The sequence below is a fragment of the Mastigoproctus giganteus genome, chromosome 11 (assembly GCF_048544385.1).
Source record: "Mastigoproctus giganteus isolate SK-2022 chromosome 11, ASM4854438v1, whole genome shotgun sequence".
NCBI classification, from domain to species: Eukaryota; Metazoa; Arthropoda; class Arachnida; order Uropygi; family Thelyphonidae; genus Mastigoproctus; species Mastigoproctus giganteus.
The window spans coordinates 176,311,696-176,333,256 of NC_143585.1; the positions used below are offsets into that span (position 1 = coordinate 176,311,696).

Consider the following 21,561-nt stretch of genomic DNA (forward strand, 5'->3'; position numbering starts at 1 on the left):
ATCCCATTAGCATTGAGCTTGCTCAAACCATTCAAGGCCTTATACACCTGAATTAGATCACCTCACAGGTGCCTAGTCTCCAGATGCTGAAATTTGCAGAACTTTAACTTTCTTGGTAACATCAGCCCTTTATTCCACTCACCAATCTCATTGCCTTTCTCTGTACTTGTTTCAGCAACTCTACATTCTTCCTAAAATGAGGCCTCCAGACCTGTATGCAGTAATCAAGGTGTGGCCTGACCACACAAGTGTCCAGGGATAAGGGAGTGATTGTCCCCTTATCCCTGCTAGCAAATTTCCTGTATATTATTGACAAGACACCGTGAACTACTCTTGCCACCTGTTTGAATAACTCAGAAAACTTCATATCTGACTGCACAATTATCCACAGCTCCTGCTCATTCTCTACTACCATGAGTGTAGTACCACACAGTTCGTACATTATTCTGGGGTTATTGCTATCCTTATGCAGTACTTTTCATTTGTCAAATGTTGAACTCCAGTTGCCACCTCTCAGCCCAACTTTTCTAGATCCTGTTGCAGTAGTGTGCTGTCATTACTGTCATTAACAACCCTTCCAACCTTCATATCGTTTCCAAACTTGGTCATTAAGCCTGATATACCTTCATCAATATCATTGATAAATACAGAAAACAATGGGCCCAACATGGACCCTGGAGGATACCACTAATAACATTAGTCCACAAAGAGCAGTGTCTATTGATCATCACTCTGTCTTCTCCCACTCAACCATCCCTTTATCCATAGCAGCAACTTGCCCTTAATGCCATGCTGCTCAAATTTGTACAGTAGTCTTCAACATGCAACAGTATCAAAAGCTTTCCTAAAATCCAAATATATGATATCAAAATTATTTTTTGCATCCAATTCCTTTGTGACAACATCATAGTATCAATTCAAATTTGTCAGACAAGACTTCCCCTTAACAAACCCATGCTGTGTCTCAACTATAACTACAGTCTTGTATAGGTGACCCTGCATGACTTCTTTAGCCAGTGATTCCATTATTTTTTGTGTCACCCTTTGATTCCCCTTTGTGAATTGGGGACCATTTTTACATCCATTTTTTATTTTTATTTTATTTTATTTTATTAATAACAAGACGCACAACAGGTAACCATTAACAGTGTATCTGAGATCAGAACAATAAACATAATAACAATAATAAGAGATCCAACAGGAAAATAAACATTGATATAGATTCAAACATTAAAATCATATGTACAAAAGAGGATTGCATTAAGTTAAGTTACCGGTAAAACAAGTAATAAATTAATTAGTTAGGGAATAGAAAAATAATAAAACACATAATAATAATAAACTACAATAATTAGATCAGAGCTAATCACTTTGCAGTTTAAGAGAAGAAGCAAATTTGTGGATGGAGTTAATCAGTGGTTGGGAGTTGTCAAAGAAGTCAATGAGAGAGTCATTTGCTGATTCTGTTCAGTGGACTGAACATAAATTCCATGGTGGCAGAGTCAAGGCGAAATGGTGTAAGGTTCCTAACTTGTCTACAAGGACCATTGAAGTTGATTTTGCTAAGGATATCAGATGCTTCATAAGTTCCAGTGAGTACTTTGGCTAGAAGGGTGATGTCAGCAGTAACTCTTTTAGTGCACAGAGGCCTCAGATGAAAGTAATCACACAGCGATTTATAATACACTGAGTGATAGAATAGAAGATTACGTAATGGACAAAATTTTTTTGAACTGCTTCAATTTTGTTGGTTAAAGTCTTTGTGTGAGTATTCCAGATGGGTGAATTGAATTCAAGGATTGGCAGAACAATAGTTTTATAAAGGATAACCACATATCTGTAGTTTTTGAACTTGTAAGTGTTCTGTTTGATGAATCCCAGTGTTTTGAATGCTTTGCTGGTGATTTTAAGGACATGGGCATAAAATTTAGCACTACTGGAGAAGATAATCCCCAAGTCGTTAACTTGGTCACACCTTTCAATGATCACAGAGTTAATACTGTACTCCGTATTTATTAGTTGTGGAGATATGGCAGATGAGAAAGAGATTACTTTGCACTTCAAGGGGTTAGCAGACAAGCCATTCAGAGATAGCCACAGAGAGAATGTATTGAGAGCACATTGAAGCTGTTGAGAATCGGTAATCTCCTTCACTGCTGAGTAGATATTAAGATCATCTGCATAGAGAGCAACTTGAACACTGGAGGTATAGATGAAAGAAGGAAGATCATTTACGAAAACAATGAAGAGAAGAAGATCAAAGGGGGAGCCTTGTGGTACTCACTTAGTGGTATAAAACAGTCTGGGTTCACTTGATGCATAACATAGCTGCATAGCCATGAGAGCAAAGGGTCACGGATACCATATAGCTTAAGTTTTTCCAGAAGTTGTTCGTGTGGGACTTTATGAAATGCCTTAGATATATCTGTGTAGACTGCATCAACTTGAAGGTGGTTATCAAGGACTTCAGAGGTTTATTGCCAGAAAGGAAGCAAATTTGTGACTACTGACTTGCCACTGCAGAAACCATGTTGATTCTGATCAATGAAAGGCCTGAAGAATTCAAAGAGATGTTTGTGTACTGCTGTGTTGAAGAGTTTAGCCAGGCTGTTTTGCAAGGATATGGGTCTGTAATCAGTCACATCATTTTTATCACCTTTTTTGAAAACAGGAACTATACTGACCTGCTTAAAGTGCTTAGGATACTTCCCCAGCCTGAGAGATAAGTTGAAGATCTGCAGTATGAGGGGTTTTAAGGTAGTGACAGTCATTTTCCAAATAAAAACTGGAATGTCAACTGTACCTCTAGTATAGTCATTTCTTGTGCTTTTTAATGCCGAATTTAAATCTTCATCAGTGATAGAGGTTAATGAGGATATCATCTTTAACAGGTGTGAAGTCAGGAAATGAGGCAGGTCTCAATGTATCTTTTGTTTGAATTCCGGAAAAATGTTTGGCAAACTCTTGAGCAATACTGAATTTGTCCGATAAGAGAATTCCATCTGCGTTATGGAGTTGTAACTTTCTACTGGTTATATTCTTATGCTTCATGAAATTCCAGAATGGTTTGATATCGTTGCGAGTAAGCAGACTATCCTGAACTGACCCTGTATACATACTGTAAGAGTTTAATATGAGCGTTTTCACTTATTTGCGGAGTTGGCTGAATATTTCATAGTATTGACTGTCACCTGATTGCTTATACTTGTTTCTATAGAATTCTTTGGATTTAATTTTATGTATTAGTTCACTGTTATACCAGTGCAGGTAGGTAGAGCGTGTGGTCAGATGGGATTGAGGAACAATCTCAGATATAACTGAGTGGACACAGTTGATCAGGTTATTGGTGAGCACATCGATGTCATCCATAGCATCAAAGAGCTGCTTGTCTATCATGCTGAGAGCTAGGTTTAGCAGAGGCCAGTCAGCCATTCTGAAATTGAATCGTAGAGAATGGGAGCTGCATTTGAAGTTATGAGAAGTTACAGTGATGTCAAAAGTAATTGGCGAATGATCCGAGTGAAATATAGGGTTGTCATTGTGAACCTCTATATGAGTAGAGGAGAATATTAGGTCAAGGTAAGCATTTTCTCTGGTTGGAAAATTACAAATTGTTCAAGACCATAGCTGTGAAGCATATTAAAGAGAGCCCTAGTCTGCAGTGATGGAGAAGATCCTAAATTGGCCAGTTTACAGTTAAAGTCACCCAAAACCATTGCTATGTCGGCAGATTGAATTAGCGGGAAAATAGATTCCAGTGAGCTTTCTAAGTACTGAAGGTCGATATTAGTTAAGGGAGGTGGAAAATAAAGTAATATGATTAAAACTTTTAACTTGCCAAGATGAAGAAGGCAGTATAGTGATTCAATATTTGTGAAATTTGATGCAATTTCACAGAGTATGTGGTTAGAATGTATAATAGCTACTCTGCCTCCACGAGATCCTTTGTCCTTTCTATGGATTGTATATTGCCCATCTATAATCTCCTGATCATCAATATCTATGGAGAGCCAGGTTTCAAATGAGCAGGTAAATGTCAAATATGTGAGCCTTGGATTGCTCTAAAGTGGTTTAGGTTGATAATGATACTCCTGCAATTCTGAAGGTAAACACTGAACAGTTGACATCTGGTGATTCTATGCTCTCCTCTCATCATAGAATCACCAGTTGACATCCGGTGATTCTATGATGAGAGGAGAGCATGTAGAAGAGATTTTGGACTCCCTTGGCGGTCTGTCCGTGAAGCGTTTTACTAGAGCCCCTAATAAGAGGGATCTTAGATTCAGCACTTTTCTGTTTGTGATGGAAGGCATGTTATTATAAACGATGAGTAGGCGGCACACACTGTGTCTTCAGAAAATGGACATCCACACCAAAACCATATTCTTTAATTAATTTGATAAGATCTTCAGATTTAGTGGCGGGTCCAACCTAGAAACAAAAATTCGGTCTTTTGTGGGAATAATTGTGATATTGTACTTTTGTTTGAGTAATTGAGATTTATCTGCATTAGTTACATTCTGTGTTTGATGAATTTTGGCTGGAAGCTTGGAGAAAGTATCTTGAGATATAGAGGCTTTAGCATTTTCTGAAGGTTTGTTCTGTTTTGATCTTTGAGACTAGCAATCAGAAGCAGGTTTATTCACTGTGGCAGCAGCCCTACAGACAGGTTTGCAGACCTCATTAGATGTGGCAGCAGTTATTTTTGCATATGTTGCCTTAACTGATGTTGAAGAGGATTCCACTTGGTGAATCTGAGCTTGTAAAATAGAGGTACAGAAAGAACTGTTCCATAGAGTAGAGCAGGTGGTAGGAGTGGTTCGATTTACATCAGAAGAATCATCTGACAGACTGTTTGGCAATAAATTCGTCTGTTGAACAACTTGAATAATTAATGTTAGCAGGCTTTGGTAAATTAATATTTGCAGCAGTAGGAGTATTGAGGCTGGTGAAGATGAAGATCTGGTCTCAATACTAATGGCATTGTCAGGTAATGAAGAATTCTTATTCACTTTGAGCCTATTAGTTTCAAGAGTAGGTTCAGAACTCTTCTTAGCTTCCCATAAGTGGCAAAACATAATTGACGTGAGATTTTTAATTTGGACGTTAATGTCAGAAATTTCAGCCTGTTGATTAGTTAATATTGTTTTTATACCACGAATCTCCATGGATAGCTCGCCGTTTCCTTCATTGAGCATATTAAAATCCAGGGGAATATCAGATTTTGCAGTATGAGGTACACTGATTAACTGAGTTTGATGGAGGATTTTCTTCATAATATTAGAGCAGTTCCTGGAATTAATTTGATTGCAGAATAGAAAAGGTTGTATTCAGAGTTTCAGTAGAGAGGGAGTTATTAGCACTGAGATCTTCTGACAGCACAGATATATGTGTTTGAGTTGATGCATCTGAAAGTTGATGCGACCCCAGAGACAACAAAGAAGGATTAGAGGCTTTATCCACATAAGATTCAGAGTCAGTATTTCTAGTTATTGGCATGATATTTGTCTCAAGTGAACTAGAGTAGGGCATTTCAACTTTGCTAACAGAAGAGCATTAGCATTAGCAGAGGCATTTGATGCAAGAAAGCAAGCTTATGCAGCATCAGCCAAAAAAAAAAAAATAAATAAATAAAAAATAACCACTTCCACTTCACCCCTCTGTTCATTCAAAATACCTGTCCAGCTGAGCCTTAAACTTTATTCAGGCTATCAACTTCCACGACAAGGGATGGAAGTCTATTCCACCAACCAACCACCCGCTGGCTAAAGGCAAAATTTCCTCATGTCTATCCTACATCTGTCTTTTCCTCAATTTGAATTTATGCCCTCTCAGGTGATTATTCTGAGCAAGAGGAAGAATCCCATCAGCATTGAGCATGCTCAAACCATTCAAGGCTTTATACACCTCTATCAGATCACCTCGCTGGTGCCTAGTCTCCAGACACTGTAATTTGCAAAACTTAAGCCTTTCTTCGTAAGAGCACCCCTTTGTTTCATTCACTAATCTGTTGCCCTTCTCTGTACTCGTTCCAGCATCTCTATATCCTTCTTGAAATGAGGCCTCCAGACCTGTATACAGTACTCTAGGTGTGGTCTGACCATTGCCTTATAAGAGGAGGAAAGTGTCTCAGGTTCCGCACTGTTTTGCATTGCAACAGTTATGGGGCTTTTCTCAGTCGACATTATCACAACAGAATGATTTCCGATGACTTTTATTTAATTTTTTCAGGTCAGATTGGGTGCAGTTATTGCATATTAATTGCTTACACTCAATACATTGGATAATGGGGGTCAGAGCTGGTCCCACAGATGGTGCAGACACTAGAATTTTGACAGAAAGTAGTATTTGTCATATTGAACTCAGATACTGTAGTGTTACTAGACAATTTAATATCACCATCGGTTTTGCAAACAATTGGCACTGTGACCAGCTGGTCACCTTAGATATCCCACAGTTAAATCCACAGGTAGCAGGGGTCTAAGTAGGAAGGGGCGAGCAGAGCGACTAAGCGAAACTCTAATGCCGGGTCAAAGTCAAGTGTCTGTTGGACACATGTATAAGTTGAACCACAAGATAATGGCTGAAAGCACTTGTATAAAGAAGCAAAATTAACATGCAGAAATTCATTTAATACTTATCTGTTGTCTGCTCAAATAATAAAGCACTTGCATCTGGCAATCCAACGGCCTATCAAGGAACTTAACTTTAATTAAAAAACACACAAATCAAGAAAAGTTTATGGAGCACATCATACAAACAGCCAGACACAATCGTCCCCCTTAGCGAAAAACCATGGGGACCCAGGGGAGGTCCCCATTTCATGGAGACATCCCCTGAGTCCAAGGTAGCATTAATAATTATGGCTAAGGGTTTACTTACTTCTTCTGCTGCCTCCTTTAGTATAACTGGATAGATCCCATCCAACCCAGGTGCCTTTCTTATTTTCAACTTTAACAATTTCTCCTCCACTTTGCTCTGTTATTACAAAATCACTTACTCCCTGCTAGATAAGCTTCTGACCTCCACTTCCCTCCAGATTTCCTCTCGTATTAATGTAGATGCAAAATAATCATTCAGTTTGTCAACTACCTCAGAAAGATCATCAACAATCGAGTCATCAATATCAAGTGGACCAATCTGATTCATCCCTTTCCTTCTAGAGTTAACATAAGTAAAGTCTTTGCTGTTCTACTTTGCATCCTTTGCCAAACATTTCTCATAATCTGACTTTCCTTGCCTAACCTCCTTTGTGACTTGATTACAGAGTAGCTTATATCTACCGTAATCTTTTGTGTCACCTGATAATTTATATGTATCCCATGTAATTTTCTATTCTGCCACAAGTCTCATTAGTTCGTCTGCCATCCATTCAGGCCTAAATCTTGAACAGTATCACTTAGTTGGGATAAAAAACCTAGTAGCTCCCAAGATTACTTCCTAGAATGCTTCCCATTTAGAATTTGCTGTTGGTAACATCATCAGTTGGTTCCATTGTATAGAATTAAAAAACTGTATGAGATCACTGTGGTCACCTTTACAAAAGCAAAAATCATTCCCTTTACCTCTGATGGTAGTTACATCTTTAAGTAAATCCCACATCAGTACTTTGTGATCACTGCCACCTAGTGGTTCCTTTATCTGCAGATTATTAATGCATGAAGAATCACTGCTGATAATAAGATCAAGAGTATTACTCCCTCTAGTTGCCTCTCGAATATGCTGCTGTTGAAAACAATCATCCAGTAAATCAACAAAAACCTTGCTAATGTGCAAGTGACCAACCCACAAGTTCCAGTCTATATCTGGGAAGTTAAAATCGCCCATTATAAGATAATCTAATTTACTGGCACACTCTTTCTTTATTCAGTTGTTCATTTTACTCATCACAGTTATTAGGCCTATAACACTCTCTTACACTGAATTTTGCTTTCCCAGTACTTATGTCACACCAAACTGACTCAACATTGCACTGTCCATCTATGTCAAGTGAATGTACTTCCTTAGATTTTGTTTCTTAACTAACAGCATAGCCCCTCCTCCCTTCCTATCCTTTCTGTACACACTTTGCTCCTCAAATTCTAGTTCTGCATTTCTTATATCTGCGTGACATCATGTCTCTGATATCCCGACAATATCTGCCCTTGATGTCCTGACCAGCACCTCAAATTCATCAAATTTATTTACTAAACTCTTAGCGTTGGTGTACCTGCAAGTATACATGCACCTGTTCTTACTCTTAGTTATCCTAACACAGCCCATATATATACTTGTTCCATGATGACTCCCAACAGTCCTGGATCTCCCTAGCACCTTGCTTTCCAGGCTTTTGCTCATTCCAATAGAAGCAGTGCAAGAATCATTTTAACCTCTGCCTCTGGCTACCGTTAATCTATTAATCTGTGAATCCTCCCAAGCTAGCAGTTTTCCTCACCTAACACTGCCTTGATAGCATCAGCAAATATTCTGGCATCCTTTCTATTTAAGTGTATCCCATCCCTGTAGAAACAATCTCTCCTGTTAACAAGCACAGACCTCTCTGCAAAAAATTCTACCCCATGAGCCCTGCACAATCTCTCTCCAGGGCCGAATTGATTGACAAGGCTCTCAACATATACTCCCTCCTATCATGTCTGGGCAGAATTGCAGACACTCTCAAATTCAACCTTATCTCAACATTTTTCAACATTGACCTGTACTTGTTAAAAGTAGAGCATTAGAGTTAGCGTTAGAGAAGTGGTCACAATTCAGTGACTACTGAATATACTCTAATGCTCATACATATTGGAAACACTTGATTGTTTGTAATTAACCCATGCTTGCGTCCTTTGTTAAATCAAACTGTTTACCTCAAATGTTTGACTACATAAATAGGTATGAATATGTATTTATGCAGCTTTGAGAATAAATCCCTTGAAAACAAGTTAGTGGATTCCTATCAGATACCATACCATATTCTCTCCAATTAGAGCCCAAGAAATGTATCATTCCATTATATTCCTCTCTCTCTTGAAATTGAACCTCTTGCCTTTAAAAATAAATAAATGAATAAATAAATTTTCTTTTTAGGCTCCAGGATGACACAGTCTGAGAAGTTCACAAGATAAAGAGAATACAAGAAAACAGCACTATATTTAGGAACCATGGGCTTGAACCGCAGTCACTCAAAGCATGTGTACTTACTTCACACTTGACCATTCTTCTACGGTGGTCTTCTTTGACCACAGTTTTTTTTTTTTTTTTAGATACACTCCATTTTATAGTGCTGTTTATGTCACTGTCTGCCTACTGGTTCTCCCACTGTCAAATTTTTGATACAGTCACTGCTTAGTGAGAATTAGTTTTAAGATATTAGAGCCCCTAGTACACTCTTAAACATTCTGCCATAAGTATCAATAATTCAGTTTGCTCAAAAACTTGTTACCAAATGGTGTATTTCCAATCCACATATTACATTCTACAATAGGTAGCTTAAAGTCCTCCCCACCCCATGATGACACAGTTTCACTTGCTGGCCCATTCAAATTGCCTACGAGATATTTTGTCATCTTCCTCAGAGATGTTTGGCCTGTATTGGACTCTACTGACAGTGTGTGGCTGCTTATTTCTGAAGCTCTTCATAGCAAGTTAGTTTTTGAAATAATTTTGCAGTTTTTTTTATTTTTTATTTTAATATACTAAACTGTAGTTAATACATAGTTTGAATTCCTATAGTCATGTAGGTTAGTTTATTTTTGTATTTTTTTATAAGTACTTGGAAAGGTTATTATTCAGATACCCTTTAGCTTTAGGTTATTATTATTCAGATAGCTTTAATATTCAGTTAGCCATTGCTATCGATATAATGGTGGAATTTTCTTACTTTTATTGGATAGCTTAAATTTAATTTCACTATTGGTTAAAAAAGTTTTATCAGCAATATAATTTCCAAAATATTTTATTAATTTAGATTCTGTAGCATATTCTAAGTTTAAATTTGTAATTTGGAAAGCTATAACTTAATATTCAGATAGCCTTTGTTATTCATATTTTGGCGGTAATTTCATAACTTCGTTCAGTAGCTTAAATTTAACTTCTTTGGTCATTAAAGTTTTGTCAACATTTTAATTTCTGTAATATTTTGTTAACATAAATTCTGTAATATACTGTAAATTTAAATTTCATAATCATTTTAACGACGAGGAATATAACTTTCTGAAAGTGATAAAGCCCAAGAAACCTACAGGCAAAAAGAAATCCAAAGAAGAAAAAATTAGTCAAGAAACACTTGTCATGATGAACCAAAAAAGACAAATGAAGAGCAGGAAAAACACTGACAAGGAGAAAATATGAGTATACTGAGTTATGCAAAGCCATTAGAAAGAGACTCAGACAGGACATAAGAAAATTTAATGCAAGAAAAGCAGAACAACCATTAAGGGAAAACAAAGGATTTAAATCAGCAGCCATGAGCAGTAATACAGAAAGACAAATGATACTGAAACTGAAGAATAGTGATGGTGTAATTGTAAATAGCAGAGAAGGCATAATTCAAATAGCACAAGACTACTATAGAGAATTATACAAGGAGTGAGGGAATGATGCCAGCAGTGTGGAGGATGGATAGCAAATTAGTAACACAAAAAACAACATACCTGATATCTTTCCTGATCAGGTAGAACATGTGTTGAAGAAAATGAAGAATCAGAAAGAAGATGAAGTTAATGTAGAGTTATTAAAATTGGGAGGAAAAGACATGACACAAAAACTGGCAAGACTCTTCACAAAATGCATTAGAAAAGGTGTGATGCCTAAGGAGTGGAATAATGTGATCATAGTTTTGCTGCATAAGAAAGGAGATAAATCAGAAATTGGAAATTATAGACCAATTAGCTTGTTATCCCACATCTACAAGTTGTTCACATGTATACCAATGCTAGAAGTATAGTAAATAAATTTGATGAATTTGAAGTGTTGGTCAAGACATCAAAGGCGGATATTGTTGGGATAGCAGAGACGTGGTGTCACAAAGATATAAGGAATGCAGAACTGGAATTTGGGGAGTACAATGTGTACAGAAAGGATAGACAGGACAGAAAGGGAGGGGGTGTTATGCTGTTAATTAAAAAAAACATAAAATCAAAGGAAGTGCACCCAGTTAATATAGATGAACAGTGCTCTGTTGAGTCAGTTTGGTGTGAGATAAGCACTGCGAAAGGAAAAATAAGAGTAGGAGTGTGTTATAGGCCTAATGACTTGAATGAGTACAATGAACAATTGTACAGAGAAATAGAGTGGGCCAGTAAATCAGAATGTCTTATAATGGGGGATTTTAACTTCCCAGATATTGACTGGAACTTGTGGGTTGGTCACTCACACACTAGTCAGACTTTTGTGGATTTATTGGATGATTGTTTTCTGCAGCAGCATGTTCGAGAGGCAACCAGAGAAAGTAACACTCTCGATCTGGTTATCAGCAGTGATCATTCGTGTATTAAGAATTTGCAGATAAAGGAACCACTAGGTGGCAGTGATCACAGTGTGCTGAAGTGGGATTTACTCAAAGAGGTAACTACCGTCAGGGGTAAAGGAAAGGAAAGGGTTTTTGCTTCCGTAAAGGGGAGTACAGTGGTCTCAGACAGTTTTTAAATTCTGTACAGTGGGATCAACTGACGATGTTACAAACAGTAAATTCTAAGTGGGAAACATTCAAAGAATTAATCGTGGAAGCTACTAGACTTTATATACCGATTAAGAAATATCGTTCAAGGTTTAGGCCTAAATGGTTATCAAATGAACTAATGAGACTCGTGACAGAGAAGAAAAATGCATGGGATGCATATAAATTATCAGGTGACGCAGAAGCCTGTGGCAGATATAAGCTAGTCTGTAATCAGGTCACAAAGGAGGTTCGGCAGGCGAAGGCGGATTACGAGAAATCTTTGGCAAAAGATGCTAAGAAAAATAGCAAGGATTTCTTTACTTATATAAACTCTAAAAGGAAGGGGATGAATCTGATTGGTCCACTTGACATCGATGGTTCGACTGTTGATGATCCTGCTCAGATAGCAAACAAACTGAATGAGTATTTTGCATCTACATTCACACGTGAGGAATTATTACAATTTGAAAATGGAAGAAGGTTATCAAATTGTAGCAGTGTGCTTAATGATTTTGTAATAACTGAGAGCAAAGTGGAGGAGAAATTGTTGAAGTTAAACATAAGAAAAGCACCTGGGGGATGGGATCTATCCAGTTATTTTAAAGGAGGCGGCAAAGCAACTAAGCAAACCCTTAGCCATAATTATGAGAGCATCCTTGGACTCAGGGGAGGTTCCCACGGACTGCAGATGTGCAAATGTGTCCCCAATTCACAAAGGTGGATCGAAGGGTGACACGAGTAATTACAGACCAGTTAGTTTAACTTCTGTTCCGGGTAAAATAATGGAGTCGCTGGTTAAAGATGCATTGCAGGATCATCTAGACAAGACTGCAGCAATAATTCAAACACAGCATGGGTTTGTTAAGGGAAAGTCTTGTCTGACAAATTTGATTGGTTATTATGATGTGGTCACAAAGGAACCGGATGCAAAAAATAATTTTGATATCATATACTTGGATTTCAGGAAAGCTTTTGACACTGTTGCGCATGGAAGACTACTGTACAAATTGGAGCAGAATGGTATTAAGGGTAAGTTGCTACAATGGATAAAAGGATGGTTAAGTGGGAGAAGACAGAGGGTGGTAATCAATGGGTGCTGCTCTTCGTGGACTAATGTTATTAGTGGAGTCCCACAGGGTTCGGTGTTGGGTCCACTGTTGTTTTGTGTATTTAGCAATGATATTGATGAAGGTATATCAGGCTTAATGTCGAAGTTTGCAGATGACACAAAGGTTGGCAGGGTTGTTAATGACAGTAATGGCAGTGTGCTACTGCAACAGGATCTAGATAATTTGGGCAGATGGGCTAAGAAGTGGCAACTGAAGTTCAACCTTGACAAATGCAAAGTACTGCATATGGGTAGAAGTAACCCCAGAGAAACGTACCAACTCTGTGGTACTACACTTAAGGTGGTAGAAAATGAAAAAGACCTGGGAGTAATTGTGCAGTCAGATATGAAGTTTTCTGAGCAGTGCAGACAGGCTGCTAGGGCGGGTCATGGGGTTTTGTCAATGATATATAGGAATTTTGCTAGCAGGGAAAAGGAGGTGATTGTCCCTCTGTATAAGGCAATGGCCTGAGTACTGCGTACAGGTCTGGAGGCCTCATTTTAGGAAGGATGTAGATTTGCTTGAGCGTGTACAGAGAAGAGCAACACGATTGGTGAGGGGAATGAAGGGATTCTCTTACCAAGAGAGGCTTAAGTTCTGCAAATTGCAGTGGCTGGAGACTAGGCACCTGCGCGGTGATCTGATTGAGGTCTATAAGGCCTTGAATGGGTTCAGCACGCTGAATTCTGATGGGATCCTTCCACTTGTTCAGATTACCAACCTATGGGGACATAAGTTCAAATTAAGAAAGGACAGATGTAGAATAGATGTGCGGAAATTTGCCTTTAGCCAGCAGGTAGTTAATTGCTGGAACAAACTTCCATCTGTCGTTGTGGAAGTTGATAGGTTAAATAAATTTAAGGAGGAACTGGACAGGCATTTGGAGGGAATGGTGTGATTTTTTATTTATTTATTTATTTTATTTTTTTTTTTTTTTTGCTGATGCTGCATAAGCTCCTACACTTGCTTTCTTGCATCATGTGCCACTACTACTACTAATCACTAACAGATTAGAAAGAATACTTGATGAGAACCAACCAAAAGAGCAAGCTGGCTTTAGGACGTGATTCTCAACTATGGATCACCTTCACATAATATCACAGCTAATGGAGAAAGCAAATGAATATAAAATACCATTATGACTGGCATTTGGGGATTATGAAAAGGCATTCAACTCTTTACAGCATAAGGCAATGTTTCGGGCACTGGAAAGACAAGGCATAGATACCGCTATATATTATGATTTTGAAGAAAATATATGAGAATGCTACCTCCTTTATTAGACTAGACAAAGACAGTAGGAAATTTAAAATTGAGAAAGGAGTTCAACAAGGAGACAATATCTCTGAAATTGTTTACTGCTGCCCTAGAAGAAGCTTTCAGAAGATTAGACTGGTCGCAAAAAGGAATCAATGTGAATGGAGAGTACCTAAACCATTTACGATTTGCAAATGACATTGTGGTCATAAGCTACGATCCCAAAGAATTAGAGAAAAATCTTAATCAGTTATGCACAGATTTTGGACTAAAGATAAATATGGCTAAAACAAAAGTAATGATGAACAAGTATGCCACAGAAAGGGATATAATGATTGAAGGAGCAGTAATTGAAAAGGTGGAGTCAAATACTTATCTGGGGCAAGTCATTAGCTGTAATAATGATAAATGGCTGGAAATGAAGAGAAGAGTAAATTTTGGATGGATAGCATTCAGGAAATATAGTCACATACTGAGGAGCAATATCCCAATTTGTCTGAAACGTAAAATAATGAGCGAATGTATACTACCCACCATGACTTATAGAAGTGAAACTTGGGCACTCACCAAAAGAATGGAAGAGAAGCTGAGAATGACACAGCAAAGAATGGAATGAATTATATTGGGAATCAGACTGTTAGATAAGAAGAGAAACACATGGATTAGGCAGCAAACTCAAGTACAGGACATTCTTATCAAAACTAAAGAACTAAAATGGTACTGGGCAGGACAAAGCTCGAAGCATTAGCATAGGAATATGATGCAAGAAAGCAAGCTTAGGCAGCATCAGCAAAAAAAAAAAAAAAAAAACCACTTCCACTTCACCCCTTCCGTTCGTTCAAAATACCTGTCCAGCTGAGCCTTAAATTTATTTAGGCTATCAACTTCCACAACAAGGGATGGAAGTCTGTTCCACCAACCAACTACCCGCTGGCTAAATGCAAATTTCCGCACATCTATCCTACATCTGTATTTCCTCAATCTGAATTTATACCCTCTCAGGTGATTATTCTGAGCAAGAGGAAGAATCCCATTGCATTGAGCATGCTCAAACCATTCAAGCATTTATACACCTCTATCAGATCACCTCGCATGTGCCTAGTCTCCAGACACTGTAATTTGCAAAACTTAAGCCTTTCTTCGTAAGAGCAACCCTTTTTTCCATTCACTAATCTTGTTGCCCTTCTCTGTACTCGTTCCAACAGCTCTACATCCTTCTTGGAATGAGGCCTCCACACCTGTATACAGTACTCAAGGTGTGGCCTGACCATTGCTTTATACAAGGGAATAATCACCTCCTTATCCCTGCTAGAAAAATTCCTGTATATCATTGACAAGACACCATGAACTACTCTTGCAGTCCATCTGCACTGTTCAGATGGACTTCATATCTGCCTGCATAATTACCCCCAGGTCATTTTCATTCTCTACCACTGTCAGTGTAGTACCATAGAGTTGATACATTGCTCTGGGGTTGCTGTTTCCCCATATGTAGTACTTTACATTTTTCAATGTTAAACTTCATTTGCCACCTCTCAGTCCATCTGCTCAACCTTTTCAGATCCTCTTGCAGCAGCATAGCGTCAGTACTGCCCTTAACAACCCTGCCAACCTTTGTATCATCTTCAAAATTGGACATTAAGCTTGATATACCATCATAAATAATATTTATAAATACAGAAAACAATAGTGGACTCAATACTGAACCCTGAGGGACTCCACTAATAACATTAGTCCACGATGAGCAGTGTCCACTGATGACCACTCTCTGTCTTCTCCCCCTCAACCATCCCTTTATCCATAGCAGCAATTTGCCTCCAATGGCACACTGCTCCAATTTGTGCAGCAGTCTTCCATGTGCAACAGTATCAAAAGACTTTCTAAGATCCAAGCATATAATTTGACCTCAATTCACAAAGGAGGATCAAAGGGCGACACAAGTAATTATAGACCTGTTAGTTTAACTTCTGTTCCCAGAAAATTAATGGAGGCACTGGTCAAAGAAGTACTGCAGGATCAACTAGACAAGGCTTCAGTTATAGCTAAGACACAGCATGGTTTTGTTAAGGGGAAGTCTTGCCTAACCAATTTGAATGGATACTTATGATGCAGTCACAAAAGAACTGGATGCAGGGAATAACTTTGATATTATATACTTGGATCTTAGAAAGGCTTTCTATACTGTTGCACATGGAAGACTACTGCACAAATTGGAGCAGTGTGGCATTGGAGGCAAATTGCTGCTATGGATAAAGGGGTGATTGAGGGGGAGAATACAGAGAGTGGTAGTCAATGGACACTGCTCATCGTGGACTAATGTTATTAGTGGAGTCCCTCAGGGTTCAGTATTGGGTCCATTATTCTTTTCTCTATTTATAAATGATATTGATGATGGTATATCAAGCTTAATGTCCAAGTTTGCAGATGATATGAAGGTTGGCAGGGTTGTCAAGGACACTACTGACACTATGCTACTGCAACAGGATCTTGAAAGGTTGAGCAGATGGGCTGAGAGGTGGAAAATGAAGTTTAACATTGACAAATGTAAAGTACTACATATGGGAAACAGCAACCTCAGAGCAACATATCAACTCTATGATACTACACTGACAGTGGTAGAGAATGAAAGGGACCAGGGGGGTGGTTGTGCAGGCAGATATGAAGTTTTCTGAGCAGTGCAGACGGGCTGCAAGAGTAGCTCATGGTGTATTGTTGATGATATATAGGAATTTTTCTAGCAGGGATAAGGAGGTGATTATTCCATTATATAAGGCAATGGTCAGGCCACACCTAGAATACTGTATACAGGTCTGGAGGCCTCATTTCAAGAAGAATGTAGAGATGCTGGAATGAGTACAGAGAAGGGTAACAAGATTGGTGAATGGAACAAAGGGGTGCTCTTACGAAGAAAGGCTTAAGTTTTGCAAATTACAGTGTCTGGAGACTAGGCACCAGCGAGGTGATCTGATAGAGGTGTATAAAGCCTTGAATGGTTTGAGCATGCTCAATGCTGATGGGAGTCTTCCTCTTGCTCAGAATAATTACCTGAGAAGGCATAAATTCAAATTGAGGAAAGACAGATGTAGGATAGACGTGAGGGAATTTGCCTTTAGCCAGCAGGTGGTTGGTTGGTGGAACATACTTCCATCCCTTGTCGTGGAAGTTGATAACCTAAATAAGTTTAAGGTTCAGCTGGACAGGTATTTCGAACGAACAGAGGGGTAAAGTGGAAGTGGTTATTTTTTATTTATTTATTTATTATTTATTTATTTTTTTTGGCTGATGCTGCATAAGCTTGCTTTCTTGCATCAAATGCCTCTACTAATGCTAATATCAAAGTTATTCCCTGCATCCAGTTCTTTTTGTGACTGCATCATAGTATCCAATCAAATTGGTCAGGCAAGACCTTCCCTTAACAAAACTATGCTGTGTCCGAGCTATAACTGAAGTCTTGTCTAGACTTCAGTTATAGCTCGGAGTAAGAAAATAACAGAATGGTACCCAAGAGGAGCTAGAAGAAAACCTGGAAGACAATGGCGGAGATGAATAGATGAAATTCATGAGTTTGTGGGTAGTAAATGGATGGCCATTGCACAAAACAGAAGGAACTGGAAAGTTGCTGGAGAAGCCTTCATCCTGCAGTGGATTGAAAATGGCTGATGATGACGAGTCGTTTTAAAGTTCAAATTTTTTTTAAATAATGGTCACTACAAGATCCACTTACAATACGAACTCCAAGGACATCATGACTCAGCTGAAAATGCCTGAATCTTCAGGCATTTCTGGTATGACTCGCTAGTTCGTTGTTACTATAGCCTGTGGCATATATTATAACGTTGATGTTGTAGACACACACCTAGCTCAACTGACAATTTTTTCTTTGCCAGCAATTTAACACGTGTACTGATTTCAAATTAGAACTTGGTGTGTTACAAGAATAATTTGAGTCACTAAAGAAATGAGTTCTTGCACTAGAAACAAATGTCACTGGGTGGTTGTCAGGGACTCAAGTATCTCGTGACCTGCCAAGTGGTGCACCCCAGATTCGGGTCCCAGAAAAGAACTGACAGATGCAAAGTACCTATTCTGAATAGTCTTCACATAGTCAAGTGCAGATAATTCAGTGCACAATATTCTACTCTGGTCGAAGGTGATCGAGTTTTATTGGGAGACTATTGTCAGGGAAACATGTAACATTTTTTGTAAGAGAGACAGGTGGTCCAGAACCAGAGTGTTTGTCAGGAGCAACAATTGAGGATATTACCAACAGATTGTTATTTTTTAAGGAAGACAAATTGAGCATTAATATATCATGTGGAGACTAACAATATTAAATAAACATGTCATTTGTTGGTTAAATATAGGACCATGCAAAAATAAATCTGCGATTTAGTTCAGAATGTGTATGTGTCTGCAATTCTGCCCCCCCATGATAGGAGGAATTATATGCTAAAAGATTTGTGGATTAACTCAAGATTTGAGGAAATCCACAAGACTCTAAGGGGAAATTTTTTTTTTATCAGTGTGGCCTTCATTTTTAGGTAGAAGGAATCTATTCTGTAGATATGGTATTCATTTCAACAAAGCTGGTGCAAGGATTTTTGCCAGTATCATTGAGGATAACTTAAGGGTTCAAGGCAACTTTTAGTTGGGAGGAAGGGTAATTTAGATCTGTGTTTATCAATGATATGGGTCAAAGTAATGCTTGCACTCACCTCAAGAATTCTGTTTGTTGCAACAACAGCCAATGTTCATAAGATGTTCTGAGAGTAGCAATGTTTCAAATGAGGGGGAAGATAAAGCTTGAGATATAAACCTAAACAACTTCAAGGGGTGTGTCAGGGTAGTAAACTATAGCAGACTACTTAGTCTTAACTGTATCTACAGTAATGTGAGAGGTGTTGTCAATAAAATTGCTGAATTTGATAAGATAACTAATGCTGATATAAAAGAGCTAACAGAAATGTAGTGCCACCTGAAAATTGGGGTTGACAAGTTCCACTATGGTACCTATAATGGATTTAGAAAAGATATGGAATATAAGAGTGATGGAGGAGTCATGCTTTTTATCAAAGGCAGCCTGAGCAAAAAAAGAGCTTTTGCTGAGTCTGAAGTTTCATCTGCAAGCACAGAAACTGCATGGTGTGAGTTAGTTGGAAGCAAAAGTATAATGTGAGTGGGAGTAATCAACAGACAGGAAAATTTGGAAGATATGACAAGAGTCTCTACTTGCACATGGAATGGGCAAGCAAATGTGAATGTTGTATTAGATGTACTTTAATCTGCCCAAATTGATTTGAATAAGTGGGAGGGGAAAACTCACCATGGGGAAATTTTTTTTAATAAACTGGATGATTATTATTTGTACAAGCATGTTAGAGAAAGTACTAAGGATAAGAATATTCTTGACTTCATCAGTACTAACCAATCAGATAATATCACCGGTTTAAAAGTACAGGAACCATTGTCAGGAAGTGATCACACAATCATCAATTAGAAGATGAAGAAACATGTTGTAGTAATTAAAGGTAAAGGCACAGGTTTTAACTTCTAAATGAATCCTTGAAATAAATGAATACTGCACATATTAAAACCGCACTAATCAAACTTAAGAAACAATGGGAATAATTATAATGAATCCTTGAAAATTATAAAAACATTTTTTCTTACTCAATACGTACCTATAATGCACTGCATAGTTCCTAAATTATTAAGGAATAAATTTAAAAAAAAGATTGTATGATTTAAATTTTATTTTTTGCAAAAAAAACTTATCTAACTTCAATTGAACAGTGGTAGCTTTCTTCCTTTCCTCCATGATTTTGCGATAACAATCAATTTGCTTATCTAACCCTCGACGAACGTTCATGCTTCTCTCTGCATCTGGATCAATCTCTAGTATGAGTTCTTTTGCTTTTTCAAGTGTATTAAATATTTCAAGTTTTTTGAATGAAATTTCTTTGGGAGCAATGTGCTTTTCTTCTGCTTCATTTTCATCTTCTTCCTCATTGCTCAATTTCAAGAAGATTGTCGTTACTTAAGTCTTTTGAATACGATTCCAATAATTCTCTAACGTTTTCCAAATCTACTTCCTCAAAGCCGAGTTCTTTTCCAATTGTAGTAATTTCATCAATAACTTTGTTGAAAATTATAAAACTGCAAAAATCATTGCGCATTCAGGCAAAAGATTCTGCCAGACTGTTCTCATGCAGCTGTTTGTCATTTCTTCCCACGATTTGTGTATGTTCTCAACTGCTTCTTTAATATCACGTTTTTTCCAAAATTCATTGAGAGTGATTGCATCAACTCCAGTTGTAGCCTGAATTGCCTGAGCAAAAGTTCGTCTCAAATAATATGCTTTGAATGTAGAAATAACTCCTTGGTCCATTGGCTGGAGTAAAGAAGTCGTATTTGGTGGTAGAAATATAACCTTCACATTGCTATTTTAACCACTGAGTGAGGTAGGATGCTCAGGGGCATTATCTAAAATTAAAAGAACTTTGAAATCTAAATTATTTGCCTTGCAGTATTTTTCGACTGCGGGACCAAAATGCATAGTGAACCATTCTTCAAACAACTGCTTTGTCAGCCAAGCCCTTTTATTTGATTTCCAAATTACTGGAAGGGATTGTTTGTTACAGCCTTTTAATGCTCTTGGGTTCATTGTACGATAAATTAACATCGGTTTCAATTTGTAATCTCCTTCAGCGTTACCTCCAAGTAGAAGTGTTAATCTATCTTTGGATGCTTTATGACCTGGTGCAGTTGCTTCTTTTCTTGCCAAAAATGTTCTCGTTGGCATTTTTTTCCATAAAAGGCCAGTTTCATCAACATTGAAAATATGACAGCAATCATACCCATTTTCTTCAGTTCAATGGGATATTTGGCTGCTGCATCTTTATCAGCACTGGCTGCTTCACCTGTTAATTTAATATTTTTTATGCCAGATTGAGCTTTGAAATTTTCTAGCCAGCCTTTACTAGCCGAGAATGTTGAAGTATTTCCTTGATATTTGTTTTCTTTTAATGAAGAAAAATGGCTCAAAGCTTTAATCTTGATGTTATTTCCATCAATAGGAATGCATTTCTGATTACAATCTTCTAACCAAATAAAAAGCAAATCTTCCATTTCGATCATTAATGGACTTCTATTCCTAGTGCATTGCATACTTAAAGACGCAGATGCCATTTTGCCTTTTTCCCGGTACTCACCTGCTTTGTTCAAAACGGCACGTATGGTTGACTCACCAAAGCCTAGTGCCCTACCTATGTTTGCTTTGCTTTCACCATTATCAAATCTCTTAATGATGTCAAGTTTAGTATCCAAAGTGATGACTTTTCATTTATTACCCTTTTTCCTGTCCATAGCTATGAAAGGTAATTTTAAAAAAAAATTGTTTTGTTAGGATGAGTGATAAGCCTGCTGCACTTCTACAGTCGTCGAGGATTGCTGAGGAACTGCCCAGCGACTAGTGAGTACTGAGAGTGAGTACTTTACAGAGCACTTTCACACAGCTTTCATACAAGATGAAATTAGCACCAGATCCGCGCTAAA

The 21,561-nt window shown here is 37.9% G+C and overlaps 1 protein-coding gene across 1 annotated transcript in view; it reads right to left on the reverse strand.

Moving 5' to 3' along the window:
• LOC150078586 (voltage-dependent calcium channel subunit alpha-2/delta-3-like) overlaps nt 1–21,561 on the reverse strand; it is a 713,185-nt gene that overhangs the window by 165,255 nt on the left and 526,369 nt on the right. The gene's annotated exons all lie outside the window — the stretch shown is intronic.